This window comes from Rattus norvegicus, chromosome 11 (assembly GCF_036323735.1).
Source record: "Rattus norvegicus strain BN/NHsdMcwi chromosome 11, GRCr8, whole genome shotgun sequence".
Taxonomy (NCBI): Eukaryota; Metazoa; Chordata; class Mammalia; order Rodentia; family Muridae; genus Rattus; species Rattus norvegicus.
In genome coordinates, this window is record NC_086029.1 from 58,358,809 (window position 1) to 58,376,280 (window position 17,472).

At 42.1% G+C, this 17,472-nt stretch overlaps 1 long non-coding RNA gene across 1 annotated transcript; it reads left to right on the forward strand.

Moving 5' to 3' along the window:
* The first annotated feature begins 2,903 nt into the window (after positions 1 to 2,903).
* Positions 2,904 to 10,695, forward strand: LOC120095651 (uncharacterized). The gene is made up of 3 exons (XR_005491304.2): positions 2,904 to 7,378; positions 7,671 to 7,827; positions 10,237 to 10,695. It is a non-coding gene; the product is annotated as an uncharacterized LOC120095651 (long non-coding RNA).
* The last annotated feature ends 6,777 nt before the right edge of the window (positions 10,696 to 17,472 follow it).

Here is a 17,472-nt window from a genome sequence, read left to right on the forward strand (position 1 = left end):
CAGTCTCCTTCCCCTCCTTTCTCCTCCCATTCTGTCTCTTCCTCCCTTTCCTCCTCTCTCCCTTTCTGTCATGTTGTATGTATATTTGTGTGGGTGTATACCTGGGTATCCACTAGTATGCACCTCTATGTAGAGACGAGAGGTCAATGTTGATTGCCTTCCTTGATAGTTCGCTGCTGGTTTTGGAACTGTGTCTCTTACCGCTAACCTAAGGCACATCAACTGGGTGATGGTGGCTGACCAACAAACCCTAGGGATGCACCTGACTTCCTCTCCCCAGTGTCATAGTTACAGTCACCATCATGCCTGATTTTCACTTGGGCTCTGGGGATCCTCATTCTCATTTGGTAGGCATTTTATTACTGAGCCATCTCCCCAGCCTCTGAACTTGTTTCAAGATATGGATTCAATGTTCTGCTTTGGAAACAGTTGTAAGTTAACATTGTATGGAGACACGTCTCATTTAGGAGCAGGGAAACCAACCATCTAGCCCACTAAATCATAATCTTTGGAAATTATTTTTCTAGTAGTGTGTTTTCTAGACTTCTTACACATTTTAATTGTATATATACTCAAACTAGGCTGACTAATCTACCATATTGCTGGATTTATTAATTATATTGCTTTTTGGCTACATATAGGCATTTCTGAAGCTATCCTTCAACCTAGTCATATTTTTGTGACTTATCATTGAGGGAGCACAGCAAGAATGAGAAGTGAGGAAAAGACTTGATGGTGGTTGAGTGGAGTGAATCAGTACTCACTTGCTTCTGCATAAAACAGAACCATAGCAACAGTGCACAGCTGTCTATCGAGTAACCGTGGAAGAACCCTGGAATTTAACAGTAGAGAAGTGGATGTATACAGAAGCAATCTGGGCAGGTGTGGTGAGTCCTGTGTGGCTAACCCTGCGATGAGAGTGCTGGCCCCCACTGAGTTTTAGGACACTATTTATAAAGTGCCTGTTATTTGAATGGACCTCTCGTATTGACTACTCCAGGAGTGACAAGGGACTTGGAGTACCTGTACTCCAAGCACCAAGTTTTGCAGGTTGGGATTCCTCCCAACAAAGATAGAAGTCATGGCACCCTCTTTGTGAGGCTCACATTCAGTCTGGATGGCATTGTGTAATGCAGCAAGGTGCAGGGGTGATGTATGCCAGGGCCTCACCTATGTGCAGAAGCTGAAACTTCCCTTGTCTCCCTCCACTACTCTTTGCATGCATGCCTTGTTTGCATCGGGATCTTAGACCCTCCATAGGTGTGCATGCCGAGGACAAGGTAATGGCTTGGAGTTATTCTACCCCTACCCTTGATTCTTGTAACTACAGTGACCATTAGAGATTAAACAAGAAAAAAGTTATTGCTAAAGATTAACAAAATTCATGTCAGTTGAGATGCTCACAGGAAGGATGTGGTTGGCACTGGGCACAGTTTCTATCCGGACCTCCTTAGGCAATGAGCCCTGAGGGAAGAGTTACTGGCTTCTGAGCTCTGTGAGCTTCCCTTCCCCTCTGCCTCAGTTTCCTTCATTTAAAATGCCTGTCGGGGGTTGTGTAGGAGTGGCTCCTGACTGAAGCGAAGCAACATTCCTCCTAGATAATGTGCTCACACGAGCTAGGGAGAGCAGAGCACAGTCATCCCTAAGCTGTCTTACTTCATACCATTCTACTCTGGCTTGGCAGGTGAAGCTAGAACCAGGACCTGGACATCTTGCTTAAAACATTCCAGTATGCCTTTGTGGGCCAGGGAGCAGTGGAAACTAAACAGGTGTCCCAGGTGCAAGAAATGGCAAGAATAAGCAGGAACTGCCCTCAATCCCCGGAGACACATAGGTCCACAGATGACTGACCCCCTCTGTGGCCTTAGAGCACAGGAATTCTTTTAGATTGACATCTGTTGATCCAATCCATTTCATAACACCTGTTCCTTACTAAGTTCCTTGCTCAGTGAATGGTGTCAGAGTCACTTCATTAAGCCCAACCTGGCTTGTGAGTCAGTCACCTGTTCATCCAGTGTGTTGATATGTCTGTAGGGCCCAGCAATGGGAATATATAAGAGTTTCTGCCCCTAGAGCAATCCAAACTCAGGGAGTAGAGCCTCTTTTGAGATGGTTCAAGGCCACAGAGGAGTACTCCTACAATGAAAAGTTCCTTTAAAGTGGTTACCTCTTCCAGGGCCAATCTACAATGTGTGTTTCAAGGTCTCTTACCTTTCTGACTATAAGACTGCAAGGGCTGTGAAACCTACCCATATCTAAATTAACTACATCTACATTAACAGTGCTCACTGGAGCTCATTCGCCTTTCCCCTCTATGTAAGGAAAGTCCCTCCCACAGCTGAGAAGGTGGCAAGTGATGGAATATCATGTCCTCTTCCTTCAAACTTCTCTCCCGCCCATCCTTCCTTCTCCTCCAATGACAGGCCTCCTTCTATCTTGTACCTGCCTCACCTGTGACATCATCCCACATTTCACCCTTTTTGTCTAATTAAAAAAAAACTTTTCTCTCAAATATAAGCTGAGCATAACTATTATCATTTTGTAATTAAAAGCATAAAATATATCTAACACCCAGTCCAACATTATATCAGTTAAACAGAACATTTAGTTATCCATTCCAGCTTAAGAAAGGCTTAAAATCTGTTATATCCTGGCTAGTTTGTATACTATCTGATAATCATTCAATAAAGTATATTCAGAGTTAAACAGCCTGATAGGCTATGAGACTATAATCAGTCTTCGACCCTGTCAGAAATCTGAGAAGGACCAAATATCTATACACAAAGGAAGCCTAACACGGTTTCCAGAACTGAGAGGTTGTAGAGACAAATCTCCACTAGCACAGTCCCCTGTTAGCAATATGTGAGCGCAAGTCTTCAGCCTTCTGGCCCAATATCAAATGACAGACTCTTGAAATGCAGAATTTGAAGGGCTAATCACCCTGTCTTGGCAGAGTTTATCAGTCAACTATTCTGCATAATTTGTCCTTTTCTGGACAGTATTAGTCTGCAGATGAAACAGGCAGTTTTGTCTAATGGCTGCCTAGGCAAAAAAGTATTGCCTCACTTGGAGGTAGAGATGTTCAAATTCTTTGTTAAATCCACCAAAGGGGAACTGTTAGGAGCAGATATGTCTCAACAAAAGATAAATAACTTTAAATCTCAAATTTTGTGGATTTCTGACGTTTTTGAAAACCATCTACCTATAATATAAGACAATCTGGACTGTTGTCTTTATATCTTAATAATATCTTGAATGTTCTCTCACAAAGTCAGCAATATGTCTGCTATTTGGCCCTTAACTCACATGTGTAATCAGCACAGAAGTTTGTAATGACATCATTAGAAGGACTGGCTCTAAACCTTTTAAACTTTTAACTTTTAAACTTTTAACAAATAAATTCTATACCAAAACAAAGATATGATTTTAGCTTAGTTACCAAATGAGATTATGACTGTACAACTCAATCTATCTGATTCCTCCCTGTTATATTACAACCGTTTCTAGATTTCTCATAAAAACAACTTTAGAATAACCACTTTCAGCCCCTCAAAGTCCAGGGAATTGGGGCGACGACTTCTCTATAATTTCTTCAAGCTGTACATGGGCATTGAGATATCCTTGGGGGTAGAGGGTAGGAAGAATGAAGCAAATGCTGTAGCCAATGTGTCCTGACTGGACCCAGGTGAAAGTCTTTGAGACCAGGAATCCAAGTAGGCACACTCTGTAAAATACAACTCTCAATACAAAAGTTTAGAATAGAAATCTCTTTTTGTTTGATTCTCCTGCATTAATTTTTTCAGGCAGTCTACCTCTATCAAATCTGATCAGTATGACTCTATGAGGTTTCCAGAGCCTAATCACACTTTTTAAAAACACAAAGACAAAATCTTTCTTCCAAAATACTGTGTTCCTTAGTCTGTAACCAGAAAAGCTTGTATCTTGCACTCTCTCCCAGAGTAATAATATAACCGTAAAACTCAGTCACACCCATTATGAAGATTAAACAATTTTTTAAAAAGGAAGTAAGCTAAACAATGAGCCTGATAGGCTTTTGTACTCTGTGATATCAGGAAATTAACCCAAAATTCCTGTGGAGCCCATGTTAAGAGAATCTGAGCTTCCTGTTGTGGTACATATAAAAAATAACCACAAACCCTCGCTAGCCAGCATCAACGAGCCATATGGCCTTTAGCGGGGTTATTCATAAAACAAGCCAAATACCTTCTATCAACTCCAATATCAATAAGCAACTTATCAAACCAGGACTTTAGCCCAAACTATCTCAATCTGTCAAGCTCTCTACCTGGAGCCACAGATTTTTCTTTAACCTTCTTTTTTTTTGGTTCTTTTTTTCGGAGCTGGGGACCGAACCCAGGGCCTTGTGCTTCCTAGGCAAGCGCTCTACCACTGAGCTAAATCCCCAACCCCTCTTTAACCTTAATAACCTAAATATATATCCATCTGTTAAGCTCTCTACCCGGAGCCACAGATTTTTACTTAACCTTAATAATTTGTAAATATCACAATACTCTACTTGGAGTCAGTGACTAATTTTTCCATAAGTTCCGAACCATGGATGAAAATCCCCACGTGATTCAGGTAATCTCTGTACTCTTCTTAAAACAAACCTAAACACCTTCTATGAATTCTAATACTAATAAGCAACTTAAAACTCAGGACTTTTACCCAAAATATAACCATCTGTTAAGCTCTCTACCTGGAGCCACAGATTTTTCTTTAACCTTAATAACTTCGATAATATATGTCTGCATTCACTCTCCCTGGTGTTACAGACATTTCATCACAACTCTCTACTTGGAGGTTGAGTTCTGAACCGTGGATGAAAATCCCCACCTGATTCAGGTAATCTCTTTACTCTCTTCTTTCTAAAAACAAACTTAATCATCTTTTAATAATACCTGTAATTACAAGAAGTAGCTTGTCTAACTAGGATTTCAACCCAAAATTCCCGTGGAGCCCACGTTAAAAAGAATATGAGTATCCTGAAAGACTTTCTAAACAACTTTCTTTAAAAAGCAGCTTTTAATCTCTAACTCTCTGAGCTGCCATTACTTATCACACAGCAGGGGACCTACAGTCTGCCAGTCCAGGCTGCTTCCCTTGAGATATCACATGACCTTACCTGGCACGGGCTTCCTCTTACTTAGAAAATAAAAACTTTCTCTCAACTCTTAGGATTACTAGTGGATTCTTGCCCATCACATTGGTTCGCCATCTGTTATTGTAAAAATATAAAAATAAAAAAAGTATTGTGGTCTTTTATCCTGCTAGGTCACACTGCAGTGTCTATCTGCTAGATATCTTGGCAGAAACACATCCCAACTCCTCGGTGGCCCAGTGTCTCTTGCCGCTGCAAACTTTGCTACACTGAAACCGTCACATAAAAGAACACATAACACAATAATCTTATGTCCAACTGATAAGACATAATTGCCCACTTAAACATACAAAGCCTGGTACCATCCATCCCTTAGGAACATTGATAACAACCTGTAAATACACAGAGCGAGATCTTTACGTCAGCCTCCATTGTCCTGCTATGGCTTTTCCCCCTCCCCTCGAAACATTTTAAACATTGATTCTCTTGCTTGTACACTATTGTAGTTTTGGAAGGATATAGAATGTTTGGAAGTAGAGTCTGGCTGGTAAAAGTGAATCCTTAGGGACAGGCTTCTGTAGGTTGTAGCTTGGACCCTGGTTCTAGTGGCTTACTGCTTGGTTTGCCAAGCTGTGTTCAGCCATATCCATCTGCTGCCGCTGCTTTCTCACCACAATGGACTGCAAGCCTGAGGTATGAGATAAAGTAAATCTCCCCTCCTTTCTGCTGTTTCTTTCATGTATTCTGGTCATAGTTGAGTGAAATTGGTAATAGAGTAGTGAGGTGCCATTGCCGTGTTAAACCTAACACTGCTTTGTTTTTTTTTGTTTTTGTTTTTCTTTTTTTCCTCTCTTTGTTTTTGCCTTAGAACTGATCCATGCGTGTGGGTTAAAAGTTCTTAAGGGGAGGGAACAAAAGAAATGTATAAAACAAAATTTGATTTAGGTAGTATCAAACTCCCAGACACCTTTTCTTCTGTGCATGGATTTTTTTTTGTTGTGAACCTTTGGGCTTGAGGCATGGGAGCCTCACAGAATGTGTCAATTCCTAAAACACTTCCAGGTATGTGACTTGACGGCAATTGTTAGAAACTTTATATTATGAAATACACACTTTCTAACATAAGCAAATAAATAAAAAGTGTGTTCAATAAGCGAATGACTTGCTCTCTCTTATGGAGAATGGAAGGATCAGTCTTTCTATGTGTCATCTACCAAATGAGCAGAAGACATAAACATAGTAATGACTGTAGGCAAAAAGAAGAGTGGGTAATCGATTTGTCTGCCTCAGCATTTGAACTTTTGCTTTCATTTCTTCTGAGCTTTTAGTGAGAATATAGTTTCTGAAGCCATGGCAGGAGCAAAGTAGAGTAGGAGGGCAACACACAGAGAAGAAAACTGGAGACTGAACCTCCTTCATTGTTCAGTCCCTGACACCCATGGCCTTGGCTCCCAGGCTTTATGTAGATAGTAGAACGGGCCTGGCTGTACCACCTTATCTCAGACAGCATCCTATTTTAACGGTGCGTCGACAGGTATCGTGGCTTCTCTGCTCTTTCCGGAAGCAGTATTGATTCATTTTTGGAGCTTGATAATTGCCTGGAAAAAAAAATCTCTTCAAAGTATTAAAGGATTTAAATTATGATGATGACGACGACGACGTTGACGATGATGATGATGATGGTGATGATGATGATGATGACGACGATGATTTAGTTATACTTAGCTGTATGCATGCCCTAAGGGGTTTCTTGATAATTATCTGCATGGGAAATAATCTCTTTAAAGTATCTACCAAGAAACTTTAAACTTTAAACTACTAAATTTTTACATTAAGTGGAATCATTCATCAAAGGCAAACAACAGTGCCCCTCTGATCGCAAACTTTAGAAAATCAGTTTTCTGAAGTGCTTTTTAAAAGTCTGGGACTATTTTTTCTCTTTTTAAGAAAATTGAACTCTCTTATATTACCCATTTACATTTCAGCATTTGTTATAACACAGTTGTAAGGAGGCCGGAAGCACTAGCACATTTGGTTAACACTATGCCATCATATGCTATCATTTTCCACTGAGGAAAGTAATCCACAGAGAAGGAAGGGGTCGGGAGGTGCCACACCTAGCTGGTGTAGTTAGTGCTGGTATCTAGGCAGCAGATTCTAGAACTACACGATGCAAAGCCTCTGGCAAGCCAACCCTTTATAGGCGATGAAACTGAGATCCAGAGACATGACATGACTTGCCAAGACCACGTCATGGTAAGTGGTAGAGGTAGGCTTTGACCTCCAGTCTCTTTGGCTTCTAGACAATGCTTTTGTTTTTATTATTTAAAGCTGACCTACGGGTAAACATTAAAGAATCGGAATTGTTTATTCCAAAGAAAGCTTGCTTGCTTTTGTTCTGTTACGTGAGACAAATGCTTTCTTTCTCATTTCCCAGTGTGATCCTGGCATGTATACGGTACCAGCAGTTCCTGATAGTGCTTCTTGGTTTACCCTCTCATTACATTTGTTTCACTGTGTCTCTACCCCCAATGCTCTACCTCAACAGATGAGTTAGAGGCCAGGGATGACAGCTTAACACAAAAATAAGTTATTGAGATCATTTGGTGCTTCGCCAATGAAGATCACCTTTGTCCTTTGGGTTGCTAGTGGAGCAGACAATCCGGAGAAGTCCAGTGCTGTAAGCTCTTTCATGTGATCTCAAGGTAAGCTTATGGCTGTGGTTGCTGGCACAGTTTAGCTTGTACTAGAAGCTACCTAGAGGAATAACCAACCCATATTTAGTGAAAAATCATCTCATGTTGACCCCTGATAAATATGAAGATGATAAAATGTGAAAATATAATCAGCAAGTGAATAAACCAGGATGCCTAACTGGGGTTCTGATTATAAGGGTAGATTCTTTCTGAGCCATAGGAGCCTTTAAAGATGAAAAGACTTCGGAAATATTTGTGGCAGAGAAGGTGCTAAGTGGCTGTTTTTCTGCTTCTCTGTTCTTCCCTTCCCATGGATGTAAGCCATGACCGCATCATCTAAGAACTGTACTGGCTGATCAATTATTTTAGGTGATTTCTGTGTGCCTGGCTAGCCTGGGCTCCAACCAGAGTTGCTTCAATGAGAAATGGCCCTCATAAATAGGCTTTGAGGGCAGTGGATGCTGTGGTAAGGCAGAGCACTTGCCTAGCACACACAGGGCTGTGCTCCATCTCCAGCACCACACAAAAGATATGCGTCAAGCTATTAACATAATCTACCGTGCTAACCACTTTAAACTACGTGATCCTGAGACATGGAACATAGTCACAGAGTCGTGCAATGACTTCAACTGTCTTCTTGCAGCTCCCCCCCCCCCCCGCTTTTGTTTTGTAAACAGAAACTTTGTAGTCAGTAAACATTTAATCATTCAACATCCTTAGCCATCAGGGAAACGCAAATCAAAAGGACTGAGAATCCATTTTACATCTGTCAAAATGGCCAAGATCAAAAGCACAAGTGACAGCTCATGCTGGAATGTGGAGCAAAGGGCGCACTCCTCCACTGCTGGGTGGGAGTGCAAATCTGTTTAGCCACTTTGAAAATAAATACAGCAGTTTCTCAGAAAATTGGCAATCGATCTGCTTCAAGGCTCATCTCTACCACTCCTGGGGATAATTCCAAAGGCTGCCCCATTCTATCACAAGTACAGTTACTCAACTATGTTCATAGCAGCTTTATTCACAGTAGTCAGAAACTGGAAAGAACCTAGATGTCTTTCAACTGAAAAAGAAAACACGGTAAACCCAGTGCAATGAAAACTCCATAGAATTTATGACAGTAACCATCATAAAGACTCCTAATAGTAGGGGACATGGGACCTGAACCCATCTTCTGTAACCAGGCAAGGCTTCGAGTGGAGGGATTGGGACACCAATCTAATCGACAACCTTTGATGTACAGATTGTCCCGTTGGCAGTGTGTTGGGTCTGGAGACGAGCAGAATCATCAAAGAGACTGGAGAGACTTCTTCCAGCAATTGGTGTGAATGGACGCAGAGTCTCTCAGCCAGAGATTAGGCAGAGCCTGGGGAGTCCTGCAGAAGAGGGGGAGGAAAGATTGCAGAAACCAGAGAGGTTGGGGACAAGCAGGAGATCGGGGTCCACGGAATCAACTGACGGAGACTCATGGGAACTTGAAGAGATCCTTTTCCTAGGTCTTCTGCATCCATGTTATGAAGATCTTCTTATGGTTTTCTTAAGAAATTTTAACAGTGGGGCTGTCACTGACTCTTTGGCCTGCTTGTGGGACCCTTTTCCTCCCACTGGGTTGCCCTGACCAGCCTTGATGCAATGGTATGTGCCTGGTGTTATCTTAGCTTGTTATTCTGTGTTTGTTTGAAGTCCCTGGGAGGCATGTCCTTCTCTGAGAGGAGGAGAGGTTAGGGGTGGGGAGTGCATCTAGGGGAAAAGGGAGGTGTTGGGGGACAGGATGGGGGAGGACAGGGAAGAGAAATTGTGGCATGGATGTAATAAATGAGATAACAAAAAAATAAAAAAATGGTTTAAAGATGTAAAAAACAAACAAGCAAACAAAAAAACCAAACAAGGAAGAAATGTGGTGGCTGTTAAGCAATTTCTCATCATTCAGCTTTTTATAGTCCCTGATAATCTGTTCTGTTTCTGGAATTTGCCTATGTTCTAGATCTCTCTAGGAAGTGGAGTCAGTCTTTGCTCTTTTGTGTCTGGCTTATTCCACCCAGGAGACTATTGTCTTTCACCTGTGTTATAGGATGCATTGGAACGTCCCCCTTTCCAGATCAATATCCATGCATGGGAGTACTTCACTCTTTCACCATATTTGTTGAGGATGCTTGGGTTCTTCCTATCATATATATATATATATATATATATATATATATATATATGAATGACAGTATACTATCCTCTTCCCTACTGGAGATACTTTATATTTTGTAGCTGTTGTAAACAGTAACTTTTAAAAAAGTATAATTTTCCATTCTTTCTGGAATATAGACAGACACTTAATTTTGATGTCTAAACCCTGAATTAAAAAAATTGTACTTAGCTGAACTGACAGAGAATCACACCACCCCTAAATATCTGTCTTTATACCCATAGACAAAGGCTACTCTCAGCCAGAGACTGAGATGCCTCTCCTTTTGAAGACCCATGGATGCAGAAGATGTTGAGAATAAGGAATGGTTGAGGGCTCAGCACTCCTAACAGTCAGCTGGGAATGGCGAATGAGAATCACAGGGCCACTCCACTGATTGCTGACCTATTGGCAACTGACAGATTCTGAGACAAGTGTGGTATCCAGTTGTATATCCACTGGCAAACTCATGAGGCTCTGCTCATTAGTTCTAGCATTAGGGTCATACAGATGCCCCTGATTGAATTCTGCTGATACTAAACAATTCTACACTGGTAAATAGAGTATAAGGGTTATAAGGAGTGGGTGGAGGTGGTAGAGGAAGAGTGGAACTGGGATGTGGGGAGAGGGCCCCAAGTACCTGGTACACATGCATGATGTCATAAAAGAACAACATTTGCTGATTAAAATATCTGCTAAACTTAGCTGTTATCCTGGTGATTTATTCCGGTTAATTTTTGTTAACTTGATGCAAACTGGGGTCATGAGGGAGGAGGAATGCCAACTGAAGATTGGCCTCTGTCAGATTGGCCTGTGAGGACTTTTTCTTTAGTAATGACTGATGTGGGAGGGCCCAGTACAGTGTGGGTGGTCCTGAGAGGTATAAGAAAATGCTGAGCGTGGGCCTGACCTGAGCCAGTAAGCTGCAATCCTCCATGGCCTCTGCTTCAGTTTCTGAATCTAGCTCCCTGCTTGAGTTTCTGCTCTGACATCCATTCCTTAGCGATGGACTGTGCTGTGGAAATGTTAGGCAAGTGAACCATTTCCTCTCCGGGCTGCTTTTGGTCAGTGTTTTATCACACTAATGAGAAGCAAACCAGGACAGCATGATTTTGGGTACTCTACACGTACACATATACTGTCAATGAATAATGACTCGATGTTTCATCCAATCTTCATGACTCTGAAAGTATCCTGCTCTGACCTATCACCCTGGTGAAAACTTCCTGCATAATGTTGAACGGAAGTGAGGGTCCTAGGGATATGTTTCCTCATTTCTGATTTTGAAAGTGATGTTTCTTTCTTACAATTAAGTGGCAGAGTTGACTCTTTTTGTTTACCCTGTTAAACAAAGATTTCTTTCTCAGTTTCTACTACATTACGTTATTTTTTCATTTTGAGTTGCACATGGGTATTTAGTTAATCAGGTAAGCACATCTTGTGAACTCTTCAGTAGGAACTCTGATTTGTCTTCGCTCCATCACGTGTGTACTGGATGTTGGATTTGCAGGGGCTAACTCAGACTTCTCTCCTGGGATAGCCCTGTTTTGCTCATGATGCTTTGCTCATTCATTTTTTAAAATTTTTTTATTGGTTATTTGATTTATTTACATTTTAAATGTTATCCCCTTTGATGGTTTCCCCTCCGCAAACCCTCATCCCACCCACTCCCCTGCTTCTATGAGGGTATTCCCCCACCCACCTGCCCACTCCCACCTCACCACCCTGGCATTCCCCTACACTGGGGCATCGAGCCTTCACAGGACCAAGGGCCTCCCCTCCCACTGATGCCAGATAATGCCGTCCTCTGCTACCTATGCAGCTGGAGCCATGGGTCTATCCCTGTGTTCTCTTGGGATGGTGGACTAGTCCCTGGGAGCTCTGGGAGTGCTGGTTGGTTGATATTGTTGTTCTTCCAATACGTGGTTGTTCTCATTGGGTGCTTAAGCAGGGCTTGAGAATATCTGGCAGAGCGGGTTTTGTGTTTTCTGCTCATCGAGTCAGCACCTACCTGCCGTTCTCTTGTCTCTAACTTGTCAGCTTTTCATACCATGGTTGTCTCAATTCGCAGAATACAATCACAACAAATTGTTATTTATTTACAGATAGAAGCATAGAGTTTATTTTTTATTCATTTTTATTTATTCTCTCTACATTACATCCTGACCAGATTCCCCTCCCTCCACATTTTCCCCCCACCCTCACTCCCCTCCTCCAGATCCACTCCTCCTGCATTTCTTTCAGTAAAAAAGCAGGCATCCCAGGGCTATCTACTGAATATGGCATAGGAAGTTACAATAAGACTAGGTACAAACCTTCATAATAAGGCTGGACAAGGCCACCCAGTAGGAGGGAAGGGTCCCAAGAGCAGGACAGAGATTGCCCCCCCCCAAACTCCCTAGAGTAGAAGTAATTATAGAAGATATATGTTTTCTGTTTGTGAAAGCTGTAATTATAAATTTAAAACTTTAAATAAATTTAAACTAGTTATGAAATTATTTTGTTTTCCATTTTTCTCTCCTCTTTTTTTCTTTTTTTCTTTATTAACTTGAGTATTTCTTATTTACATTTCGGTTGTTATTCCCTTTCCCGGTTTCCCAGCCAACATCTCTCTAACCCCTCCCCTTCCCCTTCTATATGGGTGTTCCCCTCCCCATCCTCCCCCCATTACCACCCTCCCCCCAACAATCACGTTCACTGAGGGTTCAGTCTTGGCAGGACCAAGGGCTTCCCCTTCCACTGGTGCTCTTACTAGGATATTCATTGCTACCTATGAGGTTGGAGCCCAGGGTCAGTCCATGTATAGCCTTTGGGTAGTGGCTTAGTCCCTGGAAGCTCTGGTTGGTGGGCATTGTTGTTCATATGGGGTCTCGAGCCCCTTCAAGCTCTTCCAGTTCTTTCTCTGATTCCTTCAACAGGGGTCCTATTCTCAGTTCAGTGGTTTGCTGCTGGCATTCACCTATGTATTTGCTGTATTCTGGCTGTGTCTCTCAGGAGAGATCTCTCCTCTTTCTTTTTCCTGTTTTTTCTCTTCCTCCTCCTCCTTTTCCTCCTCCTCTTTTTTTTTTTTTTTTTTGTGCTTGGGATTGAATCCAGGGAGCAGGGCCTAGTTCCAAGCTGTGCTCTGACTTAGAGTTTTTATCTTATTTTTCAGTTTCATAGGGTTACAGTGGCATGTATCAGTAGTCAGTCAGATGAGAAGGATCAGGCAGGAGGACTGTAAGCTTGTGGCCAGCCTGGGCTATAATTTGGGGGTGGCAATGATGCTTAGCAGTAGAGTGTCTGCCTAAAATATGCAAGACTCCAGGTTTGACCTCTAACACTGGAAATAAAAAAGCATCAAAAAAAAAAAGAAAAAAATAATAATATGCAGTTCGAAATGTCATCTAAAGATATTCTCATTCTGGTCGCATCCACCATTTTGAACTAAAAATAATTTTTAATAAAATTTTAATGCTTATATTCTGATTATATCTCAAGTTTTTCCAGATCCTTCCCCTTCTCCATTCATCCAAATGCATGCCTCTTTTTCACTCTCTTATTAGGTTACAAATGGTTACTTTAAAAATTTAGAAAAATAACAACAAATTGATATAGGATGAAGCAAATAAATGAAGCAACAGAAAAAAACAGAGCCAAAGAAAAAGCTCAAGGAACACATATAGATTCAGAATACGTTTTACTTTATATCTTTAACTGTTTAACAAACAGTGTGAATAAAAGACTAAGTCTCAAAATAATTAACTCCTTACTATTGTCTACAGAGGCAAAATATATTGTTTTCCATCTCTAGCATTCTAAGACCTCATCCCTGAAACTAGATAGAAGAAATATATTTTGTTATGATTGATTTAATTTTTGATGGGTTGATTCTTAGTTTTTACATTAATTAATTTATTCATTTTAACATCCAAATTGCAGATCCCCATCCTCCTGTTGCATAGCCCCTCCCCCCAACCTCCCTTCCCTTCTCCTCTGTTAAGGGAGAAGCTCCCCTCCCCCTTGGTACAAACCCACCTTGGCACCTCAAGTTACTATAGGTCCAGGTCAATCCTTTCCCACTGGACCAGACAAGGCAACCCAGTTAGGGGAACAGGACCTACAGACAGGCAACAGAGTCAGAGACAGCCACCACTTCAGTTGTTGGGGGACCCGCATGAAGGCCAAGCTGTACATTTAATATACATGTGGGGGCGAGGCTAGGTCCAGTCCATGTATACTCTTTGGTTGGTTTAGTCTCCTGGAGCCTCCAAGGGTCCAGGTTAGTCGACTCTGTGGGTCTTCTTGTGGAGTCCCTATCCCCTCCGGGGCCCCTCAGTCCTTGCCCTACTCTTCCCCAAGACTCCCCGAGCTCCGTCTAATGTTTGGCTCTGGGTTTCTGCAGAGTGTGTTTTAAATTTATTTGATTATTTTCATTATTCCATTTTCCTAGTTTGATATTTTCATCTCTTTAACAGTCCCCGTGATAGGAGATTACATATCCATCTTTGCAGAGCGAAGTCAACTTGATAAGTTGAAACTATGACTCATTGTTCTTTGTGACATTCACTGGCCGCTGTGCCGGTTTCATTCGGGTGAGAAAAGACCCCCCCTCCCCCATGTTGGCTCTTTCTTAGAGTTTTGTCACTTTTTAATTTTTCATGGGACATAGATGACCCTTCAAAGCAGGAAGGGCAAGCAATGAGAACAGCAGGCGGAGAAAGTGTCATCATGGAACTAAAGTAACTATTTTTGGCGTGTGGGGTTTTGGTTACCTCAGCCTTTCCTTTGCTCCAGTTATTTCTTGTAGAGTATCAGTCTTGTTCTTTACCACTGGCCTTCCTGTGACCTTTCTTCTGTCCCCACCCTTCCTACTCTATTGCTTATTTGTGTCATATTTCCATGATATCTTTTAGGGCTGCCGGAAGAGAGTACCACAGAGCCATTGCTTTAAAACAGCGGTCCTCAACTGGGGGTCCTGACTTCTTTGGGGGTTGACCGACCGTTTCACTGGGGTCACATATCAGACATTTATACTGTGATTCATAACAGTAGCAAATTTACAGTTATGTGAAGTGGCAACTTCATATTTTTTGGAAAATAGTTTTATGGTTGGGGGGCACCACAGCATGAAGAACTGTATTAAAGGGTCACAGCAGTAGGACGGCTGAGAACCACCGCCTTTTTGCATTAGAAGAGAGTGAGACCACACAAACATTTTTGGTTTAGATATCTGGCCCAGGAGTTTGAGGGCAGACCAGGCAACATAGTGGAACCTTGTCAGTATAAATTAAAAAGAAATAAATAAAAATACTGTTCTAAGTAGGAATAAATAAGAGCATAGTATATGCTGTACACTCGACACATGCTTTCTCCTGCCGCCCTGCCTTGCATGTTTCTGCTGCAGTAAAATTAAGCTGATTTATCTCTGAGGTCCTTCCGGCTTCAACATTCTGAAGTCCCTTCGGGCAACTTCTTTTTCTCATTTTTTTGCCTGCCTGTCTCTCTTATCCTTTTCCTCCTCAGGCTAGCACATGCCCTACCCCTTCTAGATCTTTTATCCTCACTTTTATTTCTTAGACTCCAAGGCTTAGAGGGGGACAATCCCCCTGGTTTGCCCAGGAGCTGTCCCTGTTTGGTTTGTGCCGTTGTTCCATTCTCCTTCCTTTCTCACAGGGTGATGATGAGTCACGATCACTTGACTTAGAGAGTTAACTCTCCTCTGTCATCCCATGATCCACAAAGAATTGTGTATGATTTTAATTGCTTTTGGGGTTTGTCTCCCTAGCCGGATTTAGAGCAGTCACAGGGAATGACTTTGTTATTGTTGCTGCTACCCTAAAGCCTAGTGCACATTTAGGTTCATCCACCTCTGTCGTCTCATGACCCGCAATGCGCCGTCTTATGCTTTAATTGCTTTTGGGGTTTGTCTTCCTGGCAGGACAGAGCACGATTGCAGGGGTTGCTTTTCCCCTACAGTCACTTGGAAATGTTCCTTGGCTCTCTGAATGCTTTGAAACATTGCTTCTCTGCATAGCAGGTGTTTGTCAATAGTATACTATACAGCCCTTCGTGATGATGTTTTGAAACGAGCCAGCCAGTGACCCTGCCCTTGCCTGTCTTCCTTCACTTGTAGTCCTTAGCTCAGAGATCTCTTACTTTAGCTCCAGATCAGCGATTTATTTCTTCCTCTTGCCTCACCCATAGCTCTGGCCACTGGAATTCTCCAGTTATCGGCACCCCGGCGAGTACTATGGTGACCTGCTTTTTCGCTCTGGGGACTTGCTTTGGGCATGTATACATCCATAATTAACACATCCCCTTCTGCCCAGCCTCCTGAAGCTTTCTCTACACAATCTCATCCAGATGTACTTTATCTGCCATCTTGTCTTTACTTCTGAGGCCACATTCTCTGGTGGTTACCTCATCCTGTGTTTGTACAAAGTGAAATGAAGCAGATAATGAGGTCGGTGATGGGTTTAATTTAGTAAGAGGGTCATTTTGTTGCTGTTGGATGCTAAAATCGATTAATTCAGCTTATAGACTTATAAAGCATAAGCAATACTGTTCTGCAGAGACCATGAAGGCTGCACTCACCTGTCAGGTACTATTTTCAAAGGCTTCTCCCAATAGTGACTGGGAGAGGTGGTAGAACCAGATGGTTTCGTGTAGATAGGGATGTCCTTTGACCGCTAATCCTTATTCATCCACAGAAATCCTGGGTCAGAAGTTAGAGCTAAACTTCAACCAGACACCCCTAGCATCCACCCCTTTTCTGTCCTTTCCCCAGTATCCAACTGTCACCGTGATCCGAGGGTCTCTGTCTTATACCAGCTGCCACTAACCTTAATCCTTCACAGCCATCTCTCTCAAGAAGCTTCTAGTTGCTTGCACAACCAATTTCTTCAAGGAAGAACTGAGTTGACACAAGGTCCCAGTACAGCATTGTAGGGAGACCTATACACAGGGAGCACAGACTTGTTTCCATTCCTCTTCTAGAACCAAATCATCAGATTAAATTACCAAAGAGGCACGCAACTTTAGACTTAAAAAAGTGTTTATTTTATATTGTCTACTGGATGCCACTTCCATGAGGCAAGCAAGAATCACCATCAACATAACTCTTCGCCTGGTTTTCTCAACACAGTGATGAATAGCAGCACTTAAGGGAATAAGAAAGCAATAGTTCTGAAGTAGGAGTGAGAGAAATTTATTGGAGGTTTTGCTCTGTGCTAGGCTTTAAGTACTTGGCGCATGTTTTTCCTAGTCCTCATAACATCCCTGTGAAGACGGTATTGCTGTCATTTTCATTGTATAGGCAAGAAAAGTAAAAAGAGAGGTTGAAAAATACTGCTCGAGGTTGCCCTGGGGCCAGTGAGCAGACACACAAAGCTGGATTCATGGAATTCTGGGGTTCTTGTGTTTCGTGTGAGACCATGCTTAATTGGAGGGTGATTTTGGAATTAGGGCAGACTGTAATCAGCCTGAGAAGTTTGAAGAAT